The sequence below is a fragment of the Mus musculus genome, chromosome 2, assembly GCF_000001635.26.
Source record: "Mus musculus strain C57BL/6J chromosome 2, GRCm38.p6 C57BL/6J".
Lineage (NCBI taxonomy): Eukaryota > Metazoa > Chordata > Mammalia > Rodentia > Muridae > Mus > Mus musculus.
This window is the reverse complement of record NC_000068.7, coordinates 152,377,489-152,384,838: the sequence shown is the minus strand read 5'-3', so window position 1 is coordinate 152,384,838 and position 7,350 is coordinate 152,377,489.

Genomic DNA, 7,350 nt, shown 5'->3' with positions numbered 1-7,350 from the left:
TATAGATGAGGAATTACAGAAGGAATGATTCAATGACAGCTGCATCACCAAAGCGTACCCCAACATGGGTGACCGCTCACAAAGGTGGGAACCTGGAGCACACTGCACAGCCTACAGACAGCTCAATAGGTTGAAATGCACTTCAGTTGATCTGAACTTCTTTCAAGCAGCTCAGCTGGGTTTTGTTTCTTACAAGCAGCTGGTTTAGCCTCAGCTTCTTCTTTGCAGCTGTCTGCGCATCTTTTTTGTAGCTCAGCTTCATTCCTCTGAAGACTCTCAGGCTTTATTGCTGACGTTGGCAGGGAGGAGCCTAATAAGTCTGATCAGTTTCAGGGACTTCCTGAAGATATACTGAGTAAGCTACACCCTAGCCACTGCCTCCTCCTCTTCTTCCTTATTTTGAGACAGGGTATCTGTGGTAGTTTGAATATGTTTGGCCCAGGGAGTGGCACTATGAGGAGGTGTGGCCTTGTTGGAGTAGGTGTGACCTTGTTGCAGGAAGTGTGGCACTGTGGGGGATGGGCAATGAGATCCTCCTCCTGTTTGCCTTTAGAACAAGATGTAGAACTCTCAGCTCCTCCAGCTCCGTACCTACCTGGACGATCTGGTGCTTCCCACCTTGATGGCAATGGACTGAACGGCTGAACTTGTAAGCCAGCCCCAGTTAAACATTGTCCTTTATAAGATTCACCTTGGTCATGGTACGGGGTCTCTTCACAGCGTGGAAACCTTAGCTAAGAGAAGTTGGAGAGGAACTGAGGTATTGCTGTGATAGGCCTGACCATAGGAATGTGGATTTGGGGACTTTGGAAAGCAGTGGGATGCTTTATGTAGGTAGGGCTTGATGGGTCATCCTACTAAGAATATGGAAGACTTTGGTGCTGAGGGTGATTTAAACTGCGTAGACCTGGCCTAAGAGGGTTCAGTGGAGAAGAATTTCAGTATGTGGCCTAGAGACTGTTTTTGTGTTATTTTGGTGAATAAAATAAAGTATGTGGCTGCTTTTTGTCCTTATCTGAAGAGTCTGCCCGAGTCTGAGATAAAGAGATTTATATTAATTGCAATGACAAAGCAAGTCTCAAAAAACACCCAACAGAGACTTTGTTCTCTGGTTAAGCCTCATAAAGAGCATTTTGAACAAGTGTAGCAAGCTTAGAAAGGAAAAATATAAAGTATATGGTTCAAGTATTAAAGGGGCACCAGGAAGTGAAATGAAGCTAAATCCTGTGTTCAAGGAGATAAACAGATTAAGAAAGTGGTGATCTCTGGACAAGATCCCAGCCAGCTAAGCTTAGTCCTTGTTTTTCAGTTGAACAAGGAATAGTTATATCATGTTAGGTGTTATTACCTGGTTATTGTTTTCCTTTGAACTTTTAGTATAAAGTGAACTACAATCCAGAAATGTATGACATAGGCTTTTGATCTGGATCTTGAGGAATTGTGACCATGAAAAGCTTAAGCTCAGGCATCGTGGTATACACCTTACATCTCAGGAGACAGAGGCAAGAAGATCTCTAAGTTCAAGGCCAGTCTGGGTCAGAGCAAGTTCCAAGTAGGAAAAAACTTATGTCCAGGCATGGTGGTACATGCCTTTAATCCCAGACCTCAGGATACAGAGTCATACAGATCTAAGATAAAGGTCATCTTACAGAGCAAGTTTCTGAACAGCCAAGCTTAGGCAATGAAGGATGTAATAGAAAAGAGGGGCCATGTTCCTGCTCTAGCAAGCGGCAGAACTTAGCAGCTTCAGCCATGTGACTCTGACTTTAGAGTCAAGAATAAAAGGAACTACTGGGATAATTGATGTTGGTTAGCTGAAGCTAAGAAATTAGCAGATTAAGAAGAGACCAGCATCACTGAGGTGAAATCTTCTGGGAAGTGTTTTCTGAGAGCACAGAAGCTGTGTTCCAGAGATAGCCAAGGTTATACCTCATGCTTCACCTGGACTTGGTAATGTGTAAGAGTCACTCAGGTGGTACTGGTTTTGAAAGTATGAAGGGGTCATGAGAGCAATTGAGAGACTTGGTACTGTGAGTGCTAGGAAAAGCCATGTAGCCTTAGTTGATGGCCCAGAGGGCAGAGCCGGAGAAGTATCACAAGCCCTTTGGAGGAACCCAGAAGATCATATGTAGATCCCAAACGTTGAAACAAGAAGCTATAAAGTTGAAGTTGCCTTAGATACCCCAAGATGTCTGAGATGTCGGAGCCGTTGGATACCTGTGAGGAAAGCTCTAATAGGGAATGGAACCAGCCCAAGAAAATGAAGTTTCTTACTGCTGAATGCCAGATTCAACAGCGGTCTACAAGGATAAAAGGAGCTGGAGATCTGAAGAGCACTTTGACATCAAAAATGGAGATGTGGAGTTTGGAGTTTGCCCAGCTGGTCTTCTGTTTTGCTTTGGTCTAGTATTTCCTCATCATAATGCTTTGAAATGATAATGTATATTCTGCATGATGTTGGAGGTATATGATCTGCTCTTTGACTGTTAAATGATTGAATGATACTCAGAAAAGACTTTGAACTTTGGACTTTTAACATTGTTGAGACTGTTATAGACTATGGGACTTTTGAAATTAAACTAAATGTATTTTTGCATTATGCTATGCCTAGGTACACTCTCTAGAGACTCATGTGATTGAATAAACCTAAGGGGGCCAGGAATGGAATGTGGTGGTTTGAAATTTTTTGACCCAGGGAGTGGCACTATTAGGAATAATGGCCTTGTTGGAGTAGGTGTGGCCTTGCTGGAGGAACTGTGTTGCTGTATGGGGGGCAATGAGAACCTCCTCCTAGCTGTCTGGGAGACAGTCTTCTCCTGTTTGCCTTCAGAACAAGATGTAGAACTCTCAGCTCCTCCAGTGCCATGCCTGCCCACATGCTGCCATGCTCCTGCCTGGATGACAATGAACTGAACCTCTGAACCTGTAAGCCAACTCCAATTAAATGTGATCTCTTAGAAGAGTTGCTTTGGTCATGGTGTCTCTTCACAGCAATGGAAACCCTAACTAGGACACTAATTTGCCCAGAGAAGTCATTCTGAAGCCCAGACTGACCTGAACTTTTCATTCTCCTGCCTCAGCCTTCTTAGTGTTTGCTTGTTTATTTTAGAGACAGGGTTTCACAGTGTAGACCAGGCCGGGCAGTGGTGGTGCACGCCTTTAATCCCAGCACTTGGGAGGCAGAGGCAGGCGGATTTCTGAGTTCGAGGCCAGCCTGGTTTACAGAGTGAGTTCCAGGACAGCCAGGGCTACAGAGAAACCCTGTCTTGAAAAACCAAAACAAAAAACAAAAACACAGTGTAGACCAGGCTGACCTGGAACCCACACAGATTCCCTTTCCTCTGCCTCCCAAGTGCTGGGATTAAAGGTGTGCGCCATTAAACCTGGCTCCCTAGCCTCCTTGGTAGATGGAATTACACTCCTATGCTACCAAACGTGGGTTTAATCATCAAACAAATATTTAAAACAACTTTTGATGGTTTAGGTAGAACTCAGCGACAGAACATTTATTCAGCATGTGTGAAGCTATTTTTACTCCCTAGTGTTATGTTAAAAGAATTAGAACCATTTGCTCAGGTGCTATGTGAGCAGAGATCAGAGGAAAGCAAGACACCATCTATGCAGATACCTGAAGAAGAAGAGCAAGAGATACAGGAAGAGAAGCAAATGTGTGCAAAGGCCCTAAAGACCTGAGGCAGGAGCTTGCCTGGGTGCTTGGCTCATGCAAGCAGCCTAAAAGAGCCAGGGTGGCTGGGGTCCAGTTTGAGTGAAGGATGAGGTCAAAGAAGTTGGGGTGGGGCCAAATTCAAGGTCATGAAGACCTGACTGGCTTGGCTTTTTTCCTTTCTTTTCTTAGGACAGGGTCTCACTTTGTACCCTAGTCTGGCCTTAAACTAATTCTCCTGCCTTAGCTTCTTTGGTGCTAGGGTTACAGGGTGAGCCACTATGCCTGTCTGGCTCTGTATTTCCACTGCCCTCTAATAAACCAGTAGCTGGAGACAACCCCATTTTATTCTCTGCCAAGATTCTGTGGGTTTTGGGGATTTGGCTGGATGGTCCTTGTAATCATGTAGTGTCATGTGAGAACCAGGATCTCTAAGATGACTTCTTCACATGATCCCACCCAGTGCAGTAGCGTAGAGACAAAGAGGGATCTAGAAGCCTCTCACACATGAGTGGCTCAAAAAGGGACAGGAGGGAAACTGCCAAGTTCAGAGCTGGCACAAATGACCTTGGCCATATTATGCTAGCTGAAGTTTTCACGGGGCCAAGTCAGGGGAAGAGCCCCTCCCCCCCCCCCCACGGAAAGGGAGAGGAACAAAAGGCTGGTGGCATCCTCAGTCCTGCACAACCTTTTCCGTTTACCTGGAGGAGCTGAGACGTCATCAGAGGGCTCGCTTTGAGCAAGGGCATCAGAGAATATGCCGTGTGCTTTTGTGGGCAGTATAAATTAGGCTGCATTTTATTTATTCATTGTGTGTGTGTGTGCGCACGCGTGTGCGTGTGTGCGTGTGTGTGTGTGTGTGTGTGTGTGTGTGTGTGTGTGTGTGTACACATGGGCCATAACACTCATATGGAAGTCAGAGGACAACTTGCAGGAGTCTTCTTTATTTCCATCGTGTGAATTCCAGGGGTTAAACTCAGGCCGTCAGCCTTAAGAGCGGATTTGTGTGTTGTTTGCCACTGCAAACTCCAGGCTAAATGAAGGCCCATGAGCTTTCCTGAGTTCTCCTGTTTCCACCTCTCCTCCCGGCAGGAGTGCCTGGTTTCTAGATGCTCTACTTTCCTGTCCCACTTTCCTTGGGTTCTGGGGATCTGAAGTCAGGTCCTCCTACTTGTGTGGTGAGTGTTTACCCACTGAGTCTTCTCTCTAGGCCCCGTTCTCTGGATTGTTTTGTTTTGAGCTCTTCTCCAGGCTATCCTCAAACTTGGAGTGTAGTGGAAGGAACCTGGTCTTGAACTCCTGATCCTCCGGTCTCAACCTCTCATACATTGGGATTAGAGGCCTGAGTTGCCACATCTGGCTCATGTTAACCATTTTCACCACATTGCGAACATCATAACTGTTTTCAAGTTCATATCTTACAGGTTATTGAGTTCATATATACCTTATTAACTAGCTGGGAAGTAGAGACAGGAAAATAAGGAGTCCTTGGTTCAAGAGCAGCCAGGGCTGAGTCTGACAAAACCTAAACAAACAAACAAACAAACAAACAAAACAAAATCCTTCACCAATAAGTGATGTCCATTACTGTTGTTGTGACTGATTGTCTCAATTATTCAAAAAAGATATTTGTTTTTAAATTTTAAAAGTGTTATTTATTTATTTATATTTTTTAAAAAGATTGTTATTATATCTAAGTACACTGTAGCTGTCTTCAAACACACCAGAAGAGGGCATCAGATCTCATTGTAGATGGTTGTGAGCCACCATGAGGTTGCTGGGAATTGAACTCAGGACTTTCAGAAGAGCAGTCAGTGCTCTTAACCGCTGAGCCATCTCTCCAATCCAAGTTATTTATTTTATGTGTATGATATTTTGACTGCAGGAATTGTGGATCACCTGGTGTCCTTAGAAGTCAGAAGAAGGTGTCAGATCACCCAAAGCTGGAGTCAAACTCTCTGAGGGGCAAATGCCTCCATTTTATAGACAGAGAACAGCATTCAGAGTGGCACTGCCTCATGAGCTGCAAGGGCCTCCTCACCTGGCTTGGGCTCCCAGCCTCCCATCTGCCTGTCACCCAGGGCCACTTTCCTCCCACAGCGGGCAGAGGATACAGGACAATGGAGCACAGCGTTTGTGTTACTTACTTCACATGTTGCATCGACAGAATACCTGACCTGAGGGGGGTGGGGGGGAAAGCAACTTACAGAAGGAAGGGTTTATTCAGCTCACGGTCTTAGAGCATGGTCCTCGGTCACAGGGAAATCAGGATGGCCGAAGCCTGAGGCGAGGCAGGTGACATGGTGTCCACAATTGGGAAGCAGAGTACAGTGAACCACGGGGTTGAATAATCTTTTTCCTTTTTAGTCCAGGACCTCAGGCCTTGGAATAGTGCTACCCGCACTGAATGTGAGTTCCCCCATTTCAGGTAACCTAATCTAGACAATCCCTCACAGACTCGCCCGCCAGAGACTTGTCTAAATACAGAGGCGATGCAAGATCTTGTCAAATACATTTCCTGGCTCAAGGTTGGCCCCACTTCCCAATGCATTTGGTATCCATCACCTCCAGAAACTCACATAGCTCAGTATGATAACATCAGCCATTCTCAAATTCCCTCCCTCCTGTTCCCAATGATGGTGCTCCCCAACACATGCACACAGAGACTTGTGCACACACACAAATGCAAGTGCACACACAGGTGGTTAAGTAAGCACTATAGTGCATACAAAGCCCTTCACACAACATCATTCATTTGTAGCTGTTATTAGCAGGTGCTCAGTAAATACGGACACAGTAAGTCACTTCCAGGGAGCTTGGGATACGGAATGGAAGAAGTGTATTGTACAATCATGCATGTCACACTTATCTCTCTATCTCTAGCCTCCAGCACAGGGAGCAATAGACTAGAGACTTTCTTAGTCACTGTTCTATTGCTATAAAGAGACCTCATGACCATGACAACTCTTATAAAACGAATGTATTTAACTAAAAGGTTGTTTACAGTGCCAGAGGTTAGTCTGTTATCATCATGGTGGGGAGCATGACAGAACACATGGTGCTGGAGCAATATCTGAGAACTTTATATCCTGACTCCCAGGCAGGCAGGCAGGCAGGCAGGCAGGCAGGCAGGCAGGCAGGCAGAGAGATTGGGCTTGGCATGGGTTTTTGAAACCTCAATACCCACCCCCAGTGACATGCTTCCTCCAACAAGACCACAGCCACTCCAACAAGGCCACACCCACTCCAACAAGGCCATGCCCCCTAGTCCTTCTAATCCTTTTTAAATAGCACTATTCCCTAATGACTAAACATCCAAATATATATGAGCCCACTGGAACCATAACCACCACAGATGCTCAAAATCCAAAGGTATTTGAAAAGGCTCAAAGAGGTACTATGATTCCCTTGGGACCATGCAGTGAATGTGGGCACACATGACAAGCTATGAAGCTGACAGTCTTAACAAAGGCCATCATGGATCCCTGGTGGATGTCACTGACAGGCATGGAGCATAAAAGAGGCTGTGTCACAGACTTCTGAGAGAGGAAGGACATTCTTCAGGGACCTCCTCCTCCCCATCCTGATTCCCATCTCAAGATAGGGACAGCTAATGCTTAGCTTGGGGTGGAGACTCAAAGAAGAAAGAACATGAAGAAAGAATAAGGATGGTGGACTCTGAGGGG